Source organism: Camelus dromedarius, unplaced genomic scaffold (genome assembly GCF_036321535.1).
Source record: "Camelus dromedarius isolate mCamDro1 unplaced genomic scaffold, mCamDro1.pat HAP1_SCAFFOLD_167, whole genome shotgun sequence".
Taxonomy (NCBI): Eukaryota; Metazoa; Chordata; class Mammalia; order Artiodactyla; family Camelidae; genus Camelus; species Camelus dromedarius.
The window spans coordinates 1,296,191-1,319,186 of NW_026989824.1; positions in this window are offsets into that span (position 1 = coordinate 1,296,191).

Consider the following 22,996-nt stretch of genomic DNA (forward strand, 5'->3'; position numbering starts at 1 on the left):
CAAAGAGATTTTTCTGCGAAATCTACCTCATTTTCGAAACTGGCAATTGAAAATCTCTGCAAAATCAGAGAAAATGCTTCAAAGTGTCAATATGGCTTTTATATGGATGAAAGTTCTGTAATCCTTATGCTAACAACTCTGTAGTGAATATTTGTCGAATCCGTGATGCATGTAGGTTTTTCGGAACACGGAATTTCACGATGACTGGTTCTATGTAAATTGCATATCTATTGGGTAGAACTCGTTCTAAGAGGATTTTTATGTGAAACTTCATGAGTTTAGAAACTAACATTAGGAGAAATCTACTAATTCAGTATAAAATTTTCTATGTATAAATATGCATTTTAAGGTGGATGAAAGTTCGGTAATACACGTGTTCACAACTCATTAAAGAATGTTTGTTGAATCCGTGATGCATATAACGTGTTCAGAACACGGAATGTCACGGTGAGTGAAAAAAGGTAAATTACATATCATTTGGGTACAACTCGCTCCAAGAGCATTTTTATACCAAATCTGCCTCATTTTCAATCCTGGCGTTAAATCTAAGCTGTGAAATCTGAAAAAATTCTTCAAAGTGTCAGTAAGCCGTATGTGGTGAATGAAAGTACTATAATCCACATGCTAACAACTCTGTAGTGAATATTTTTCGAATCCGAGATACATGAAGCATGTTCGGAGCACGGAATTGCACGGTGAGCGAATCCATGTAAATTACAAGTCTATTGGATAGAACGTGCTCCAAGAAATTTTTGCCGTGAAATCTCCCTCATTTTCGAAACTGGCATTTGGAAAATTCTGTGAAATCAGAGAAAATGCTTCTAAGCATCAATATGCCTTGGATTGTGATGAAAGTCCTGTAATCCACATGCAAACAACTCTCTACAGTATTTTTCTCGAATCCTTTCTGCATGTAGCTTGTTCGATACACGCAATTTCACAGTAGGAGAATCTATGTAATTTACATATCTATTGAGTAGAACATGCTCCAAAAGTTTTTTCCTTTGGAAACTGCCTGATTTTCGAAACTGCTATTAGGACAAAGCTGCGAACTCTGAGTAAATGTTTCTAGGTGTAAATATGACTTGTATGGTGGATGAAAATTCAGTAATTCTTATGCTAACAACTCTGTAGTGAATATTTGTCGAATCCGTGATGCATGTATGTTTTTCAGAACACGGAATTTCACAATGACGGGTTCTATGTTAATTGCATGTATATAGAGTAGAAATCTCTCCAAGAGGATTTTTCTGTGTAAACTGCATTATATTAAAAGCTAACATTAGGGGAAATCTACTAAATCTGTATATAAATTTCTATGTATAAATATAAATTGTAAGGTGGATGAAAGTTTGGTAATACACATGTTCACAACTCATTAAAGTATGTTTGTTGAATCCATGATGCATATAAAGTGTTCAGAAGACGGAATGTCACGGTGAGTGAAACTAGGTACATTACATATCTTTTGGGTTCAACTCGCTCCAGGAGCATTTTTACACCAAATCTGCCTCATTTTCAAAACTGGCGTTAAAACTAACCTGTGAAATCTGAGAAAAGTATTCAAAGTGTCAGTAAGACTTTTATGGTAGATGAAAGTGCTGTAATCCACTTGCTAACAACACTGAAGTGAATATTTGTCGAATCCGAGATGCAGGCAGCGTGATTTGAACACGGAATTTCATGGTTAGCGAATCCATGTAAATTACATGTTTATAGGTTAGAACCCGCTCCAAGAGGTTTTTGCCGTGAAATCTGCCTCATTTTCAAAACTGGGGTTTGGAAAGCTCTGTGAAATCACAGAAAATGCTTCTAAGCTTCAATATGCCTTGTATTGTGATGAAAGTCCTGTAATCCACATGCAAACAACTCTGTAGTGTAGTTTTGTCGAATACTTTCTGCATGTAGTGTGTTCGATTCACGTAATTTCACAGAAGGAGAATCTATGTAATTTACATATCTATAGAGTAGAACATGCTCCAAAATTTTTTTCCTTTAAAAACTGCCTGATTTTCGAAACTGCTATTAGGACAAAGCTGCGAACATAGAGTAAATGTTTCTAGGTGTAAATATGACTTGTATGGTGGATGAAAATTCGGTAATCCACATGCAACCAACTCTGTAGTGAATATTTGTCGAATCCGAGATAGATGAAGCATGTTTGGAACACAGAATATCACGGTGAGCGAATCTATGTAAAATATATGTCTCTTGGGTAGAACTGGATCAAAGAGAATTTTCTGCGAAATCTACCTCATTTTCGAATCTGGCAATTGAAAATCTCTGCAAAATCAGAGAAAATGCTTCAAAGTGTCAATATGGCTTTTATATGGATGAAAGTTCAGTAATCCTTATGCTAACAACTCAGTAGTGAATATTTTTCGAATCCGAGATCCACGAAGCGTGTTCGGAACAGGAATTTCACGATGACTGGTTCTATGTAAATTGCATATCTATTGGGTAGAACTCTTTCTAAAAGGATTTTTCTATGTAAACTGCATTATATTATAAACTAACATTAGGGGAAACCAACTAAATCAGTATAAAACTTTCTATGTATAAATATGCATTGTAAGGTGGATGAAAGTTCGGTAATACACGTGTTCACAACTCATTAAAGAATGTTTGTTGAACCCGTGATGCATATAATGTGTTCAGAACACTGAATGTCACGGTGAGTGAAACTAGGTAAATTACATATCTTTTGGGTACAACTCGCTCCAAGAGCATTTTTCTGCCAAATCGGCCTCATTTTCAATCCTGGCATTAAATCTAAGCTGTGAAATCTGAGAAAATTCTTCAAAGTGTCAGTAACCCATGTGTGGTGAAGGAAAGTACTGTAATCCACATGCTAAATACTCTGTAGTGAATAATTGTCGAATCCGTTATACATGAAGCATGTTCGGAGCACGGAATTTCACGCTGAGCGAATCCATGTAAATTACAAGTCTATTGGTTAGAACGTGCTCCAAGAATTTTTTGCCGAGAAATCTGCCTCATTTTCGAAACTGGCGTTTGGAAAATTCTATGAAATCAGAGAAAATGCTTCTAAGCATCAATATGCCTTGTATTGTGATGAAAGTCCTGTAATCCACATGCAAACAACTCTGTAGAGTATTTTTCTCGAATACTTTCTGCATGTAGCGTGTTCGATACACGTAATTTCACAGCAGGAGAATAAATATAATTTACATATCTATTGAGTAGAACATGCTCCAAAGTTTTTTCCTTTGAAAACTGCCTGAATTTCGAAACTGCTATTAGGATAAAGCTGCGAACTCAGAGTAAATATTTCTAGGTGTAAATATGATTGTATGGTGGATGAAAGATCGGTAATCCGCATGCAAACATCTCTGGAGTGAATATTTGTCGAATCCGAGATACATGAAACGTGTTCGGAACACAGAATATCACGGTGAGCGAATCAACGGAAAATACATGTCCCTTGTGTAGAACACGCTCCAAGAGATTTTTCTGCCAAATCTGCCTCATTTTCGAAACTGGCATTTGAAAATCCCTGCAAAATCAGAGAAAATGCTTCAAAGTTTCAATATGCCTTGTATTGTGATGGAAGTTCGTAAAACCACATGCAAACAAATCTGTGGTGAATATTTGTAGAAAGCGTTATGCATGTAGCATGATCGTATCACGGAAATTCCCGGCGATGGAATCTATGTAAATTACACATCTATTGGGTAGATCTCGCTCAAAAAATCTGAGAAAACGGCCTGATATTCGAAACTGGCATTAGGAAAAATCTGCAAATTCAGAATTAATGTTTCTATGTGTAAATATGCCATGTATGGTGGATGAAAGTTCTGTAATCTACATGTTCACAACTCATTCGAGAAAGTTTGTTGAAACCATGATGCATGAAGCGTGTTCAGAAACTGGAATGTAACTGTGAGGGAAACGATGTAAATTACAATTCTATTGGGAAGTACTCGCTCCATGAGAATTTTTCTGCGAATCTGCCTCATTTTCAAACCTGCAATTAGGAAAAAGTTTCGAAATATGAGAAAATGTTTCAAAGTGTCAATATGGCCTTTATGGTGTATGAAATTTCGGTAATCCTTATGATAACAACTCTGTAGTGAATATTTGTCGAATCCGTGATGCATGTAGGGTTTTCGGAACACGGAATTTCACGATGACTGGTTCTATGTAAATTGCATATCTATTGGGTAGAACTCGTTCTAAGAGGATTTTTCTATGTAAACTGCATTATATTATAAACTAACATTAGGGGAAACAATCTAAATCAGTATATAAATTTCTATGTATAAATATGCATTGTAAGGTGGATGAAAGTTCGGTAATACACGTGTTCACAACTCATTAAAGTATGTTTGTTGAATCCATGATGCATATAAAGTGTTCAGAACACAGAATGTCACGGTGAGTGAAACTAGTTAAATTACATATCTTTTGGGTACAACTCGCTCCAAGAGCATTTTTATACAAAATCTGCCGCATTTTCAAAACTGGCGTTTGGAAAGCTCTGTGAAATCACAGAAAATGCTTCTAAGCTTCAATATGCCTTGTATTGTGATGAAAGTCCTGTAATCCACATGCAAACAACTCTGTAGTGTATTTTTCTCGAATACTTTCTGCATGTAGCGTGTTCGATACACGTAATTTCAAAGCAGGAGAATATATATAATTTACATATTTATTGAGTAGAACATGCTCCAAAGTTTTTTCCTTTGAAAACTGCCTGATTTTCGAAACTGCTATTAGGATAAAGCTGCGAACTCAGAGTAAATATTTCTAGGTGTAAATATGATTGTATGGTGGATGAAAGATCGGTAATCCGCATGCAAACATCTCTGGAGTGAATATTTGTCGAATCCGAGATACATGAAGCGTGTTCGGAACACAGAATATTACGGTGAGCGAATCAATGTAAAATACATGTCCCTTGTGTAGAACACGCTCCAAGAGATTTTTCTGCAAAATCTGCCTCATTTTCGAAACTGGCATTTGAAAATCCCTGCAAAATCAGAGAAAATGCTTCAAAGTTTCAATATGCCTTGTATTGTGATGGAAGTTCGTTAAACCACATGCAAACAAATCTGTGGTGAATATTTGTAGAAAGTGTTATGCATGTAGCATGATCGTATCACGGAAATTCCCGGCGATGGAATCTATGTAAATTACACATCTATTGGGTAGATCTCGCTCCAAAAATCTGAGAAAACGGCCTGATTTTCGAAACTGGCATTAGGAAAAATCTGCAAATTCAGAATTAATGTTTCTATGTGTAAATATGCCATGTATGGTGGATGAAAGTTCTGTAATCTACATGTTCACAACTCATTCGAGAAAGTTTGTTGAAACCATGATGCATGAAGCGTGTTCAGAAACTGGAATGTAACTGTGAAGGAAACGATGGAAATTACATTTCTATTGGGAAGTACTCGCTCCACGAGAATTTTTCTGCGAATCTGCCTCATTTTCAAACCTGCCATTAGGAAAAAGTTTTGAAATATGAGAAAATGTTTCAAACTGTCAATATGGCCTTTATGGTGGATGAAATTTCGGTAATCCTTATGCTAACAACTCTGTAGTGAATATTTGTCGAATCCGTGATGCATGTAGGTTTTTCGGAACACGGAATTTCACGATGACTGGTTCTATGTAAATTGCATATCTATTGGGTACAACTCGTTCTAAGAGGATTTTTCTATGTAAACTGCATTATATTATAAACTAACATTAGGGGAAACCAACTAAATCAGTATATAAATTTCTATGTATAAATATGCATTGTAAGGTGGATGAAAGTTCGGTAATACACGTGTTCACAACTCATTAAAGTATGTTTGTTGAATCCATGATGCATATAAAGTGTTCAGAACACAGAAAGTCACGGTGAGTGAAACTAGGTAAATTACATATCTTTTGGGTACAACTCGCTCCAAGAGCATTTTTATACAAAATCTGCCTCATTTTCAAAACTGGCGTTTGGAAAGCTCTGTGAAATCACAGAAAATGCTTCTAAGCTTCAATATGCCTTGTATTGTGATGAAAGTCCTGTAATCCACATGCAAAATACTCTGTAGTTTATTTTTGTCGAATACTTTCTACATGTAGTGTGTTCGATACACATAATTTCACAGAAGGGGAATCTATGTAATTTACATATCTATTGAGTAGAACATGCTCCAACATTTTTTTCCTTTGAAAACTGCCTGATTATCGAAACTGCTATTAGGACAAAGCTGCGAACATAGAGTAAATGTTTCTAGGTGTAAATATGACTTGTATGGTGGATGAAAATTCGGTAATCCGCATGCAACCAACTCTGTAGTGAATATTTGTCGAATCAGAGATACATGAAGCGTGTTTGGAACACAGAATATCACGGTGAGCGAATCCATGTAAAATATATGTCTCTTGGGTAGAACTGGATCAAAGAGAAATTTCTGCGAAATCTACCTCATTTTCGAAACTGGCAATTGAAAATCTCTGCAAAATCAGAGAAAATGCTTCAAAGTGTCAATATGGCTTTTATATGGATGAAATTTCGGTAATCCTTATGCTAACAACTCTGTAGTGAATATTTGTCGAGTCCGTGATGCATGTAGTTTTTTCGGAACATGGAATTTCACGATGACTGGTTCTATGTAAATTGCATATCTATTGGGTAGAACTCGTTCTAAGAGGATTTTTCTGTGAAAACTTCATGAGTTTAGAAACTAACATTAGGAGAAATCTACTAATTCAGTATAAAATTTTCTATGTATAAATATGCATTGTAAGGTGGATGAAAGTTCGGTAATACACGTGTTCACAACTTATTAAAGAATGTTTCTTGAATCCGTGATGCATATAACGTGTTCAGAACACGGAATGTCACGGTGAGTGAAAAAAGGTAAATTACATATCATTTGGGTACAACTCGCTCCAAGAGCATTTTTATACCAAATCTGCCTCATTTTCAATCCTGGCGTTAAATCTAAGCTGTGAAATCTGAGAAAATACTTCAAAGTGTCAGTAAGCCGTGTGTGGTGAATGAAAGTACTATAATCCACATGCTAACAACTCTGTAGTGAATATTTTTCGAATCCGAGATACATGAAGCATGTTCGGAGCACGGAATTGCACGGTGAGCGAATCCATGTAAATTACAAGTCTATTGGATAGAACGTGCTCCAAGAATTTTTTGCCGTGAAATCGGCCTCATTTTCGAAACTGGCATTTGGAAAATTCTATGAAATCAGAGAAAATGCTTCTAAGCATCAATATGCCTTGGATTGTGATGAAAGTCCTGTAATCCACATGCAAACAACTCTCTACAGTATTTTTCTCGAATCCTTTCTGCATGTAGCTTGTTCGATACACGCAATTTCACAGTAGGAGAATCTATGTAATTTACATATCTATTGAGTAGAACATGCTCCAAAAGTTTTTTCCTTTGGAAACTGCCTGATTTTCGAAACTGCTATTAGGACAAAGCTGCGAACTCTGAGTAAATGTTTCTAGGTGTAAATATGACTTGTATGGTGGATGAAAATTCGGTAATTCTTATGCTAACAACTCTGTAGTGAATATTTGTCGAATCCGTGATGCATGTATGTTTTTCAGAACACGGAATTTCACAATGACGGGTTCTATGTTAATTGCATGTCTATAGAGTAGAAATCTCTCCAAGAGGATATTTCTGTGTAAACTGCATTATATTAAAAGCTAACATTAGGGGAAATCTACTAAATCTGTATATAAATTTCTATGTATAAATATAAATTGTAAGGTGGATGAAAGTTTGGTAATACACATGTTCACAACTCATTAAAGTATGTTTGTTGAATCCATGATGCATATAAAGTGTTCAGAAGACGGAATGTCACGGTGAGTGAAACTAGGTACATTACATATCTTTTGGGTACAACTCGCTCCAGGAGCATTTTTATACCAAATCTGCCTCATTTTCAAAACTGGCGTTAAAACTAACCTGTGAAATCTGAGAAAAGTATTCAAAGTGTCAGTAAGACTTTTATGGTAGATGAAAGTGCTGTAATCAACTTGCTAACAACACTGAAGTGAATATTTGTCGAATCCGAGATGCAGGCAGCGTGATTGGAACACGGAATTTCACGGTTAGCGAATCCATGTAAATTACATGTTTATAGGTTAGAGCCCGCTCCAAGAGGTTTTTGCCGTGAAATCTGCCTCATTTTCAAAACTGGGGTTTGGAAAGCTCTGTGAAATCACAGAAAATGCTTCTAAGCTTCAATATTCCTTGTATTGTGATGAAAGTCCTGTAATCCACATGCAAACAACTCTGTAGTGTAGTTTTGTCGAATACTTTCTGCATGTAGCGTGTTCGATTCACGTAATTTCACAGAAGGAGAATCTATGTAATTTACATATCTATAGAGTAGAACATGCTCCAAAATATTTTTCCTTTAAAAACTGCCTGATTTTCGAAACTGCTATTAGGACAAAGCTGCGAACATAGAGTAAATGTTTCTAGGTGTAAATATGACTTGTATGGTGGATGAAAATTCGGTAATCCACATGCAACCAACTCTGTAGTGAATATTTGTCGAATCCGAGATACATGAAGCATGTTTGGAACACAGAATATCACGGTGAGCGAATCTATGTAAAGTATATATCTCTTGGGTAGAAATGGATCAAAGAGAATTTTCTGCGAAATCTACCTCATTTTCGAATCTGGCAATTGAAAATCTCTGCAAAATCAGAGAAAATGCTTCAAAGTGTCAATATGGCTTTTATATGGATGAAAGTTCAGTAATCCTTATGCTAACAACTCAGTAGTGAATATTTTTCGAATCCGAGATCCACGAAGCGTGTTCGGAACAGGAATTTCACGATGACTGGTTCTATGTAAATTGCATATCTATTGGGTAGAACTCGTTCTAAGAGGATTTTTCTATGTAAACTCCATTGTATTATAAACTAACATTAGGGGAAACCAACTAAATCAGTATAAAACTTTCTATGTATAAATATGCATTGTAAGGTGGATGAAAGTTCGGTAATACACGTGTTCACAACTCATTAAAGAATGTTTGTTGAACCCGTGATGCATATAATGTGTTCAGAACACTGAATGTCACGGTGAGTGAAACTAGGTAAATTACATATCTTTTGGGTACAACTCGCTCCAAGAGCATTTTTCTGCCAAATCGGCCTCATTTTCAATCCTGGCATTAAATCTAAGCTGTGAAATCTGAGAAAATTCTTCAAAGTGTCAGTAGGCCATGTGTGGTGAAGGAAAGTACTGTAATCCACATGCTAAAAACTCTGTAGTGAATAATTGTCGAATCTGTTATACATGAAGCATGTTCGGAACACGGAATTTCACGCTGAGCGAATCCATGTAAATTACAAGTCTATTGGTTAGAACGTGCTCCAAGAATTTTTTGCCCTGAAATCTGCCTCATTTTCGAAACTGGCGTTTGGAAAATTCTATGAAATCAGAGAAAATGCTTCTAAGCATCAATATACCTTGTATTGCGATGAAAGTCCTGTAATCCACATGCAAACAACTCTGTAGTGTATTTTTCTCGAATACTTTCTGCATGTAGCGTGTTCGATTCACGTAATTTCACAGAAGGAGAATCTATGTAATTTACATATCTATAGAGTAGAACATGCTCCAAAATATTTTTCCTTTAAAAACTGCCTGATTTTCGAAACTGCTCTTAGGACAAAGCTGCGAACATAGAGTAAATATTTCTAGGTGTAAATATGACTTGTATGGTGGATGAAAATTTGGTAATCCGCATGCAACCAACTCTGTAGTGAATATTTGTCGAATCCGAGATACATGAAGCATGTTTGGAACACAGAATATCACGGTGAGCGAATCTATGTAAAATATATGTCTCTTGGGTAGAACTGGATCAAAGAGATTTTTCTGCGAAATCTACATCATTTTCGAAACTGGCAATTGAAAATCTCTGCAAAATCAGAGAAAATGCTTCAAAGTGTCAATATGGCTTTTATATGGATGAAAGTTCAGTAATCCTTATGCTAACAACTCAGTAGTGAATATTTTTCGAATCCGAGATCCACGAAGCGTGTTCGGAAGAAGAATTTCACGATGACTGGTTCTATGTAAATTGCATATCTATTGGGTAGAACTCGTTCTAAGAGGATTTTTCTATGTAAACTCCATTGTATTATAAACTAACATTAGGGGAAACCAACTAAATCAGTATAAAACTTTCTATGTATAAATATGCATTGTAAGGTGGATGAAAGTTCGGTAATACACGTGTTCACAACTCATTAAAGAATGTTTGTTGAACCCGTGATGCATATAATGTGTTCAGAACACTGAATGTCACGGTGAGTGAAACTAGGTAAATTACATATCTTTTGGGTACAACTCGCTCCAAGAGCATTTTTCTGCCAAATCGGCCTCATTTTCAATCCTGGCATTAAATCTAAGCTGTGAAATCTGAGAAAATTCTTCAAAGTGTCAGTAAGCCATGTGTGGTGAAGGAAAGTACTGTAATCCACATGCTAAAAACTCTGTAGTGAATAATTGTCGAATCCGTTATACATGAAGCATGTTCAGAACACGGAATTTCACGCTGAGCGAATCCATGTTAATTACAAGTCTATTGGTTAGAACGTGCTCCAAGAATTTTTTGCCCTGAAATCTGCCTCATTTTCGAAACTGGCAGTTGGAAAATTCTATGAAATCAGAGAAAATGCTTCTAAGCATCAATATGCCTTGTATTGTGATGAAAGTCCTGTAATCCACATGCAAACAACTCTGTAGTGTATTTTTCTCGAATACTTTCTGCATGTAGCGTGTTCGATACACGTAATTTCACAGCAGGAGAATATATATAATTTACATATCTATTGAGTAGAACATGCTCCAAAGTTTTTTCCTTTGAAAACTGCCTGATTTTCGAAACTGCTATTAGGATAAAGCTGCGAACTCAGAGTAAATATTTCTAGGTGTAAATATGATTGTATGGTGGATGAAAGATCGGTAATCTGCATGCAAACATCTCTGGAGTGAATATTTGTCGAATCCGAGATACATGAAGCGTGTTCCGAACATAGAATATCATGGTGAGCGAATCAATGTAAAATACATGTCCCTTGTGTAGAACACGCTCCAAGTGATTTTTCTGCAAAATCTGCATCATTTTTGAAACTGGCATTTGAAAATCCCTGCAAAATCAGAGAAAATGCTTCAAAGTTTCAATATGCCTTGTGTTGTGATGGAAGTTCGTAAAACCACATGCAAACAAATCTGTGGTGAATATTTGTAGAAAGCGTTATGCATGTAGCATGATCGTATCACGGAAATTCCCGGAGATGGAATCTATGTAAATTACACAACTATTGGGTAGATCTCGCTCCAAAAATCTGAGAAAACGGCCTGATTTTCGAAACTGGCATTAGGAAAAATCTGCAAATTCAGAATTAATGTTTCTATGTGTAAATATGCCATGTATGGTGGATGAAAGTTCTGTAATCTACATGTTCACAACTCATTCGAGAAAGTTTGTTGAAACCATGATGCATGAAGCGTGTTCAGAAACTGGAATGTAACTGTGAGTGAAACGATGTAAATTACAATTCTATTGGGAAGTACTCGCTCCATGAGAATTTTTCTGCGAATCTGCCTCATTTTCAAACCTGCAATTAGGAAAAAGTTTCGAAATATGAGAAAATGTTTCAAAGTGTCAATATGGCCTTTATGGTGGATGAAATTTCGGTAATCCTTATGCTAACAACTCTGTAGTGAATATTTGTCGAATCCGTGATGCATGTAGGGTTTTCGGAACACGGAATTTCACGATGACTGGTTCTATGTAAATTGCATATCTATTGGGTAGAACTCGTTCTAAGAGGATTTTTCTATGTAAACTGCATTATATTATAAACTAACATTAGGGGAAACAATCTAAATCAGTATATAAATTTCTATGTATAAATATGCATTGTAAGGTGGATGAAAGTTCGGTAATACACGTGTTCACAACTCATTAAAGTATGTTTGTTGAATCCATGATGCATATAATGTGTTCAGAACACGGAATGTCACGGTGAGTGAAACTAGTTAAATTACATATCTTTTGGGTACAACTCGCTCCAAGAGCATTTTTATACAAAATCTGCCTCATTTTCAAAACTGGCGTTTGGAAAGCTCTGTGAAATCACAGAAAATGCTTCTAAGCTTCAATATGCCTTGTATTGTGATGAAAGTCCTGTAATCCACATGCAAAATACTCTGTAGTGTATTTTTGTCGAATACTTTCTGCATGTAGCGTGTTCGATACACATAATTTCACAGAAGGAGAATCTATGTAATTTACATTTCTATTGAGTAGAACATGCTCCAACATTTTTTTCCTTTGAAAACTGCCTGATTTTCAAAACTGCTATTAGGACAAAGCTGCGAACATAGAGTAAATGTTTCTAGGTGTAAATATGACTTGTATGGTGGATGAAAATTCGGTAATCCGCATGCAACCAACACTGTAGTGAATATTTGTCGAATCTGAGATACATGAAGCGTGTTTGGAACACAGAATATCACGGTGAGCGAATCTATGTAAAATATATGTCTCTTGGGTAGAACTGGCTCCAAGAGAAATTTCTGCGAAATCTACCTCATTTTCGAAACTGGCAATTGAAAATCTCTGCAAAATCAGAGAAAATGGTTCAAAGTGTCAATATGGCTTTTATATGGATGAAATTTCGGTAATCCTTATGCTAACAACTCTGTAGTGAATATTTGTCCAATCCGTGATGCATATAGGTTTTTCAGAACACGGAATTTCACGATGACTGGTTCTATGTAAATTGCATATCTATTGGGTAGAACTCGTTCTAAGAGGATTTTTCTGTGAAAACTTCATGAGTTTAGAAACTAACATTAGGAGAAATCTACTAATTCAGTATAAAATTTTCTATGTATAAATATGCATTGTAAGGTGGATGAAAGTTCGGTAATACACGTGTTCACAACTTATTAAAGAATGTTTCTTGAATCCGTGATGCATATAACGTGTTCAGAACACGGAATGTCACGGTGAGTGAAAAAAGGTAAATTACATATCATTTGGGTACAACTCGCTCCAAGAGCATTTTTATACCAAATCTGCCTCATTTTCAATCCTGGCGTTAAATCTAAGCTGTGAAATCTGAGAAAATTCTTCAAAGTGTCAGTAAGCCATATGTGGTGAATGAAAGTACTATAATCCACATGCTAACAACTCTGTAGTGAATATTTTTCGAATCCGAGATACATGAAGCATGTTCGGAGCACGGAATTGCACGGTGAGCGAATCCATGTAAATTACAAGTCTATTGGATAGAACGTGCTCCAAGAATTTTTTGCCGTGAAATCGGCCTCATTTTCGAAACTGGCATTTGGAAAATTCTATGAAATCAGAGAAAATGCTTCTAAGCATCAATATGCCTTGGATTGTGATGAAAGTCCTGTAATCCACATGCAAACAACTCTCTACAGTATTTTTCTCGAAACCTTTCTGCATGTAGCTTGTTCGATACACGCAATTTCACAGTAGGAGAATCTATGTAATTTACATATCTATTGAGTAGAACATGCTCCAAAAGTTTTTTCCTTTGGAAACTGCCTGATTTTCGAAACTGCTATTAGGACAAAGCTGCGAACTCTGAGTAAATGTTTCTAGGTGTAAATATGACTTGTATGGTGGATGAAAATTCGGTAATTCTTATGCTAACAACTCTGTAGTGAATATTTGTCGAATCCGTGATGCATGTATGTTTTTCAGAACACGGAATTTCACAATGACGGGTTCTATGTTAATTGCATGTCTATAGAGTAGAAATCTCTCCAAGAGGATATTTCTGTGTAAACTGCATTATATTAAAAGCTAATATTAGGGGAAATCTACTAAATCTGCATATAAATTTCTATGTATAAATATAAATTGTAAGGTGGATGAAAGTTTGGTAATACACATGTTCACAACTCATTAAAGTATGTTTGTTGAATCCATGATGCATATAAAGTGTTCAGAAGACGGAATGTCACGGTGAGTGAAACTAGGTACATTACATATCTTTTGGGTACAACTCGCTCCAGGAGCATTTTTATACCAAATCTGCCTCATTTATAAAACTGGCGTTAAAACTAACCTGTGAAATCTGAGAAAAGTATTCAAAGTGTCAGTAAGACTTTTATGGTAGATGAAAGTGCTGTAATCCACTTGCTAACAACACTGAAGTGAATATTTGTCGAATCCGAGATGCAGGCAGCGTGATTGGAACACGGAATTTCACGGTTAGCGAATCCATGTAAATTACATGTTTATAGGTTAGAGCCCGCTCCAAGAGGTTTTTGCTGTGAAATCTGCCTCATTTTCAAAACTGGGGTTTGGAAAGCTCTGTGAAATCACAGAAAATGCTTCTAAGCTTCAATATGCCTTGTATTGTGATGAAAGTCCTGTAATCCACATGCAAACAACTCTGTAGTGTAGTTTTGTCGAATACTTTCTGCATGTAGCGTGTTCGATTCACGTAATTTCACAGAAGGAGAATCTATGTAATTTACATATCTATAGAGTAGAACATGCTCCAACATTTTTTTCCTTTAAAAACTGCCTGATTTTCGAAACTGCTATTAGGACAAAGCTGCGAACATAGAGTAAATGTTTCTAGGTGTAAATATGACTTGTATGGTGGATGAAAATTCGGTAATCCGCATGCAACCAACTCTGTAGTGAATATTTGTCGAATCCGAGATACATGAAGCATGTTTGGAACACAGAATATCACGGTGAGCGAATCTAAGTAAAATATATGTCTCTTGGGTAGAACTGGATCAAAGAGATTTTTCTGCGAAATCTACATCATTTTCGAAACTGGCAATTGAAAATCTCTGCAAAATCAGAGAAAATGCTTCAAAGTGTCAATATGGCTTTTATATGGATGAAAGTTCAGTAATCCTTATGCTAACAACTCAGTAGTGAATATTTTTCGAATCCGAGATCCACGAAGCGTGTTCGGAAGAAGAATTTCACGATGACTGGTTCTATGTAAATTGCATATCTATTGGGTAGAACTCGTTCTAACAGGATTTTTCTATGTAAACTCCATTGTATTATAAACTAACATTAGGGGAAACCAACTAAATCAGTATAAAACTTTCTATGTATAAATATGCATTGTAAGGTGGATGAAAGTTCGGTAATACACGTGTTCACAACTCATTAAAGAATGTTTGTTGAACCCGTGATGCATATAATGTGTTCAGAACACTGAATGTCACGGTGAGTGAAACTAGGTAAATTACATATCTTTTGGGTACAACTCGCTCCAAGAGCATTTTTCTGCCAAATCGGCCTCATTTTCAATCCTGGCATTAAATCTAAGCTGTGAAATCTGAGAAAATTCTTCAAAGTGTCAGTAAGCCATGTGTGGTGAAGGAAAGTACTGTAATCCACATGCTAAAAACTCTGTAGTGAATAATTGTCGAATCCGTTATACATGAAGCATGTTCAGAACACGGAATTTCACGCTGAGCGAATCCATGTTAATTACAAGTCTATTGGTTAGAACGTGCTCCAAGAATTTTTTGCCCTGAAATCTGCCTCATTTTCGAAACTGGCATTTGGAAAATTCTATGAAATCAGAGAAAATGCTTCTAAGCATCAATATGCCTTGTATTGTGATGAAAGTCCTGTAATCCACATGCAAACAACTCTGTAGTGTATTTTTCTCGAATACTTTCTGCATGTAGCGTGTTCGATACACGTAATTTCACAGCAGGAGAATATATATAATTTACATATCTATTGAGTAGAACATGCTCCAAAGTTTTTTCCTTTGAAAACTGCCTGATTTTCGAAACTGCTATTAGGATAAAGCTGCGAACTCAGAGTAAATATTTCTAGGTGTAAATATGATTGTATGGTGGATGAAAGATCGGTAATCTGCATGCAAACATCTCTGGAGTGAATATTTGTCGAATCCGAGATACATGAAGCGTGTTCCGAACATAGAATATCATGGTGAGCGAATCAATGTAAAATACATGTCCCTTGTGTAGAACACGCTCCAAGTGATTTTTCTGCAAAATCTGCCTCATTTTTGAAACTGGCATTTGAAAATCCCTGCAAAATCAGAGAAAATGCTTCAAAGTTTCAATATGCCTTGTGTTGTGATGGAAGTTCGTAAAACCACATGCAAACAAATCTGTGGTGAATATTTGTAGAAAGCGTTATGCATGTAGCATGATCGTATCACGGAAATTCCCGGAGATGGAATCTATGTAAATTACACAACTATTGGGTAGATCTCGCTCCAAAAATCTGAGAAAACGGCCTGATTTTCGAAACTGGCATTAGGAAAAATCTGCAAATTCAGAATTAATGTTTCTATGTGTAAATATGCCATGTATGGTGGATGAAAGTTCTGTAATCTACATGTTCACAACTCATTCGAGAAAGTTTGTTGAAACCATGATGCATGAAGCGTGTTCAGAAACTGGAATGTAACTGTGAGGGAAACGATGTAAATTACAATTCTATTGGGAAATACTCGCTCCATGAGAATTTTTCTGCGAATCTGCCTCATTTTCAAACCTGCAATTAGGAAAAAGTTTCGAAATATGAGAAAATGTTTCAAAGTGTCAATATGGCCTTTATGGTGGATGAAATTTCGGTAATCCTTATGCTAACAACTCTGTAGTGAATATTTGTCGAATCCGTGATGCATGTAGGGTTTTCGGAACACGGAATTTCACGATGACTGGTTCTATGTAAATTGCATATCTATTGGGTAGAACTCGTTCTAAGAGGATTTTTCTATGTAAACTGCATTATATTATAAACTAACATTAGGGGAAACAATCTAAATCAGTATATAAATTTCTATGTATAAATATGCATTGTAAGGTGGATGAAAGTTCGGTAATACACGTGTTCACAACTCATTAAAGTATGTTTGTTGAATCCATGATGCATATAATGTGTTCAGAACACGGAATGTCACGGTGAGTGAAACTAGTTAAATTACATATCTTTTGGGTACAACTCGCTCCAAGAGCATTTTTATACAAAATCTGCCTCATTTTCAAAACTGGCGTTTGGAAAGCTCTGTGAAATCACAGAAAATGCTTCTAAGCTTCAATATGCCTTGTATTGTGATGAAAGTCCTGTAATCCACATGCAAAATACTCTGTAGTGTATTTTTGTCGAATACTTTCTGCATGTAGCGTGTTCGATACACATAATTTCACAGAAGGAGAATCTATGTAATTTACATTTCTATTGAGTAGAACATGCTCCAACATTTTTTTCCTTTGAAAACTGCCTGATTTTCAAAACTGCTATTAGGACAAAGCTGCGAACATAGAGTAAATGTTTCTAGGTGTAAATATGACTTGTATGGTGGATGAAAATTCGGTAATCCGCATGCAACCAACACTGTAGTGAATATTTGTCGAATCTGAGATACATGAAGCGTGTTTGGAACACAGAATATCACGGTGAGCGAATCTATGTAAAATATATGTCTCTTGGGTAGAACTGGCTCCAAGAGAAATTTCTGCGAAATCTACCTCATTTTCAAAACTGGCAATTGAAAATCTCTACAAAATCAGATAAAATGGTTCAAAGTGTCAATATGGCTTTTATATGGATGAAATTTCGGTAATCCTTATGCTAACAACTCTGTAGTGAATATTTGTCCAATCCGTGATGCATATAGGTTTTTCAGAACACGGAATTTCACGATGACTGGTTCTATGTAAATTGCATATCTATTCGGTAGAACTCGTTCTAAGAGGATTTTTCTATGTAATCTGCATTATATTATAAACTAACATAAGGGGAAACCAACTAAATCAGTATAAAATTTTCTATGTATAAATATGCATTGTAAGGTGGATGAAAGTTCGGTAATACACGTGTTCACAACTCATTAAAGAATGTTTGTTGAACCCGTGATGCATATAATGTGTTCAGAACACTGAATGTCACGGGGAGTGAAACTAGGTAAATTACATATCTTTTGGGTACAACTCGCTCCAAGAGCATTTTTCTGCCAAATCAGCCTCATTTTCAATCCTGGCATTAAATCTAAGCTGTGAAATCTGAGAAAATTCTTCAAAGTGTCAGTAAGCCATGTGCAGTGAAGGAAAGTACTGTAATCCACATGCTAAAAACTCTGTAGTGAATAATTGTCCAATCCGTTATACATGAAGCATGTTCGGAGCACGGAATTTCACACTGAGCGAATCCATGTAAATTACAATCTATTGGTTAGAACGTGCTCCAAGAATTTTTTGCCGTGAAATCTGCCTCATTTTCGAAACTGGCTTTTGGAAAATTTTATGAAATCAGAGAAAATGCTTCTAAGCATCAATATGTCTTGTATTGTGATGAAAGTCCTGTAATCCACATGCAAACAACTCTGTAGAGTATTTTTCTCGAATACTTTCTGCATGTAGCGTGTTCGATACACGTAAATTCACAGCAGGAGAATATATATAATTTACATATCTATTGAGTAGAAAATGCTCCAAAGTTTTTTCCTTTGAAAACTGCCTGATTTTCGAAACTGCTATTAGGATAAAGCTGCGAACTCAGAGTAAATATTTCTAGGTGTAAATATGATTGTATGGTGGATGAAAGATCGGTAATCCGCATGCAAACATCTCTGGAGTGAATATTTGTCGAATCCGAGATACATGAAGCGTGTTCGGAACACAGAATATCACGGTGAGCGAATCAATGTAAAATACATGTCCCTTGTGTAGAACACGCTCCAAGAGATTTTCTGCAAAATCTGCCTCATTTTCGAAACTAGCATTTGAAAATCCCTGCAAAATCAGAGAAAATGCTTCAAAGTTTCAATATGCCTTGTATTGTGATGGAAGTTCGTAAAACCACATGCAAACAAATCTGTGGTGAATATTTGTAGAAAGCGTTATGCATGTAGCATGATCGTATCACGGAAATTCCCGGCGATGGAATCTATGTAAATTACACATCTATTGGGTAGATCTCGCTCCAAAAATCTGAGAAAACGGCCTGATTTTCGAAACTGGCATTAGGAAAAATCTGCAAATTCAGAATTAATGTTTCTATGTGTAAATATGCCATGTATGGTGGATGAAAGTTCTGTAATCTACATGTTCACAACTCATTCGAGAAAGTTTGTTGAAACCATGATGCATGAAGCGTGTTCAGAAACTGGAATGTAACTGTGAAGGAAACGATGTAAATTACATTTCTATTGGGAAGTACTCGATCCACGAGAATTTTTCTGCGAATCTGCCTCATTTTCAATCCTGGCATTAGGAAAAAGTTTTGAAATATGAGAAAATGTTTCAAACTGTCAATATGGCCTTTATGGTGGATGAAATTTCGGTAATCCTTATGCTAACAACTCTGTAGTGAATATTTGTCGAATCCGTGATGCATGTAGGTTTTTCGGAACACGGAATTTCACGATGACTGGTTCTATGTAAATTGCATATCTATTGGGTAGAACTCGTTCTAAGAGGATTTTTCTATGTAAACTGCATTATATTATAAACTAACATTAGGGGAAACCAACTAAATCAGTATATAAATTTCTATGTATAAATATGCATTGTAAGGTGGATGAAAGTTCGGTAATACACGTGTTCACAACTCATTAAAGTATGTTTGTTGAATCCATGATGCATATAAAGTGTTCAGAACACAGAAAGTCACGGTGAGTGAAACTAGGTAAATTACATATATTTTGGGTACAACTCGCTCCAAGAGCATTTTTATACAAAATCTGCCTCATTTTCAAAACTGGCGTTTGGAAAGCTCTGTGAAATCACAGAAAATGCTTCTAAGCTTCAATATGCCTTGTATTGTGATGAAAGTCCTGTAATCCACATGCAAAATACTCTGTAGTTTATTTTTGTCGAATACTTTCTGCATGTAGTGTGTTCGATACACATAATTTCACAGAAGGGGAATCTATGTAATTTACATATCTATTGAGTAGAACATGCTCCAACATTTTTTTCCTTTGAAAACTGCCTGATTTTCGAAACTGCTATTAGGACAAAGCTGCGAACATAGAGTAAATGTTTCTAGGTGTAAATATGACTTGTATGGTGGATGAAAATTCGGTAATCCGCATGCAACCAACTCTGTAGTGAATATTTGTCGAATCTGAGATACATGAAGCGTGTTTGGAACACAGAATATCACGGTGAGCGAATCCATGTAAAATATATGTCTCGGGTAGAACTGGATCAAAGAGAAATTTCTGCGAAATCTACCTCATTTTCGAAACTGGCAATTGAAAATCTCTGCAAAATCAGAGAAAATGGTTCAAAGTGTCAATATGGCTTTTATATGGATGAAATTTCGGTAATCCTTATGCTAACAACACTGTAGTGAATATTTGTCGAATCCGTGATGCATGTAGGTTTTTCGGAACATGGAATTTCACGATGACTGGTTCTATGTAAATTGCATATCTATTGGGTAGAACTCGTTCTAAGAGGATTTTTCTGTGAAAACTTCATGAGTTTAGAAACTAACATTAGGAGAAATCTACTAATTCAGTATAAAATTTTCTATGTATAAATATGCATTGTAAGGTGGATGAAAGTTCGGTAATACACGTGTTCACAACTTATTAAAGAATGTTTCTTGAATCCGTGATGCATATAACGTGTTCAGAACACGGAATGTCACGGTGAGTGAAAAAAGGTAAATTACATATCATTTGGGTACAACTCGCTCCAAGAGCATTTTTATACCAAATCTGCCTCATTTTCAATCCTGGCGTTAAATCTAAGCTGTGAAATCTGAGAAAATTCTTCAAAGTGTCAGTAAGCCGTATGTGGTGAATGAAAGTACTATAATCCACATGCTAACAACTCTGTAGTGAATATTTTTCGAATCCGAGATACATGAAGCATGTTCGGAGCACGGAATTGCACGGTGAGCGAATCCATGTAAATTACAAGTCTATTGGATAGAACGTGCTCCAAGAATTTTTTGCCGTGAAATCGGCCTCATTTTCGAAACTGGCATTTGGAAAATTCTATGAAATCAGAGAAAATGCTTCTAAGCATCAATATGCCTTGGATTGTGATGAAAGTCCTGTAATCCACATGCAAACAACTCTCTACAGTATTTTTCTCGAATCCTTTCTGCATGTAGCTTGTTCGATACACGCAATTTCACAGTAGGAGAATCTATGTAATTTACATATCTATTGAGTAGAACATGCTCCAAAAGTTTTTTCCTTTGGAAACTGCCTGATTTTCGAAACTGCTATTAGGACAAAGCTGCGAACTCTGAGTAAATGTTTCTAGGTGTAAATATGACTTGTATGGTGGATGAAAATTCGGTAATTCTTATGCTAACATCTCTGTAGTGAATATTTGTCGAATCCGTGATGCATGTATGTTTTTCAGAACACGGAATTTCACAATGACGGGTTCTATGTTAATTGCATGTCTATAGAGTAGAAATCTCTCCAAGAGGATATTTCTGTGTAAACTGCATTATATTAAAAGCTAACATTAGGGGAAATCTACTAAATCTGCATATAAATTTCTATGTATAAATATAAATTGTAAGGTGGATGAAAGTTTGGTAATACACATGTTCACAACTCATTAAAGTATGTTTGTTGAATCCATGATGCATATAAAGTGTTCAGAAGACGGAATGTCACGGTGAGTGAAACTAGGTACATTACATATCTTTTGGGTACAACTCGCTCCAGGAGCATTTTTATACCAAATCTGCCTCATTTTCAAAACTGGCGTTAAAACTAACCTGTGAAATCTGAGAAAAGTATTCAAAGTGTCAGTAAGACTTTTATGGTAGATGAAAGTGCTGTAATCCACTTGCTAACAACACTGAAGTGAATATTTGTCGAATCCGAGATGCAGGCAGCGTGATTGGAACACGGAATTTCACGGTTAGCGAATCCATGTAAATTACATGTTTATAGGTTAGAGCCAGCTCCAAGAGGTTTTTGCTGTGAAATCTGCCTCATTTTCAAAACTGGGGTTTGGAAATCTCTGTGAAATCACAGAAAATGCTTCTAAGCTTCAATATGCCTTGTATTGTGATGAAAGTCCTGTAATCCACATGCAAACAACTCTGTAGTGTAGTTTTGTCGAATACTTTCTGCATGTAGCGTGTTCGATTCACGTAATTTCACAGAAGGAGAATCTATGTAATTTACATATCTATAGAGTAGAACATGCTCCAAAATTTTTTTCCTTTAAAAACTGCCTGATTTTCGAAACTGCTATTAGGACAAAGCTGCGAACATAGAGTAAATGTCTCTAGGTGTAAATATGACTTGTATGGTGGATGAAAATTCGGTAATCCACATGCAACCAACACTGTAGTAAATATTTGTCGAATCCGAGATACATGAAGCATGTTTGGAACACAGAATATCACGGTGAGCGAATCTATGTAAAATATATATCTCTTGGGTAGAATTGGATCAAAGAGAATTTTCTGCGAAATCTACATCATTTTCGAAACTGGCAATTGAAAATCTCTGCAAAATCAGAGAAAATGCTTCAAAGTGTCAATATGGCTTTTATATGGATGAAAGTTCAGTAATCCTTATGCTAACAACTCAGTAGTGAATATTTTTCGAATTCGAGATCCACGAAGCGTGTTCGGAACAGGAATTTCACGATGACTGGTTCTATGTAAATTGCATATCTATTGGATAGAACTCGTTCTAAGAGGATTTTTCTATGTAAACTGCATTATATTATAAACTAACATTAGGGGAAACCAACTAAATCAGTATAAAACTTTCTATGTATAAATATGCATTGTAAGGTGGATGAAAGTTCGGTAATACACGTGTTCACAACTCATTAAAGAATGTTTGTTGAACCCGTGATGCATATAATGTGTTCAGAACACTGAATGTCACGGTGAGTGAAACTAGGTAAATTACATATCTTTTGGGTACAACTCGCTCCAAGAGCATTTTTCTGCCAAATCGGCCTCATTTT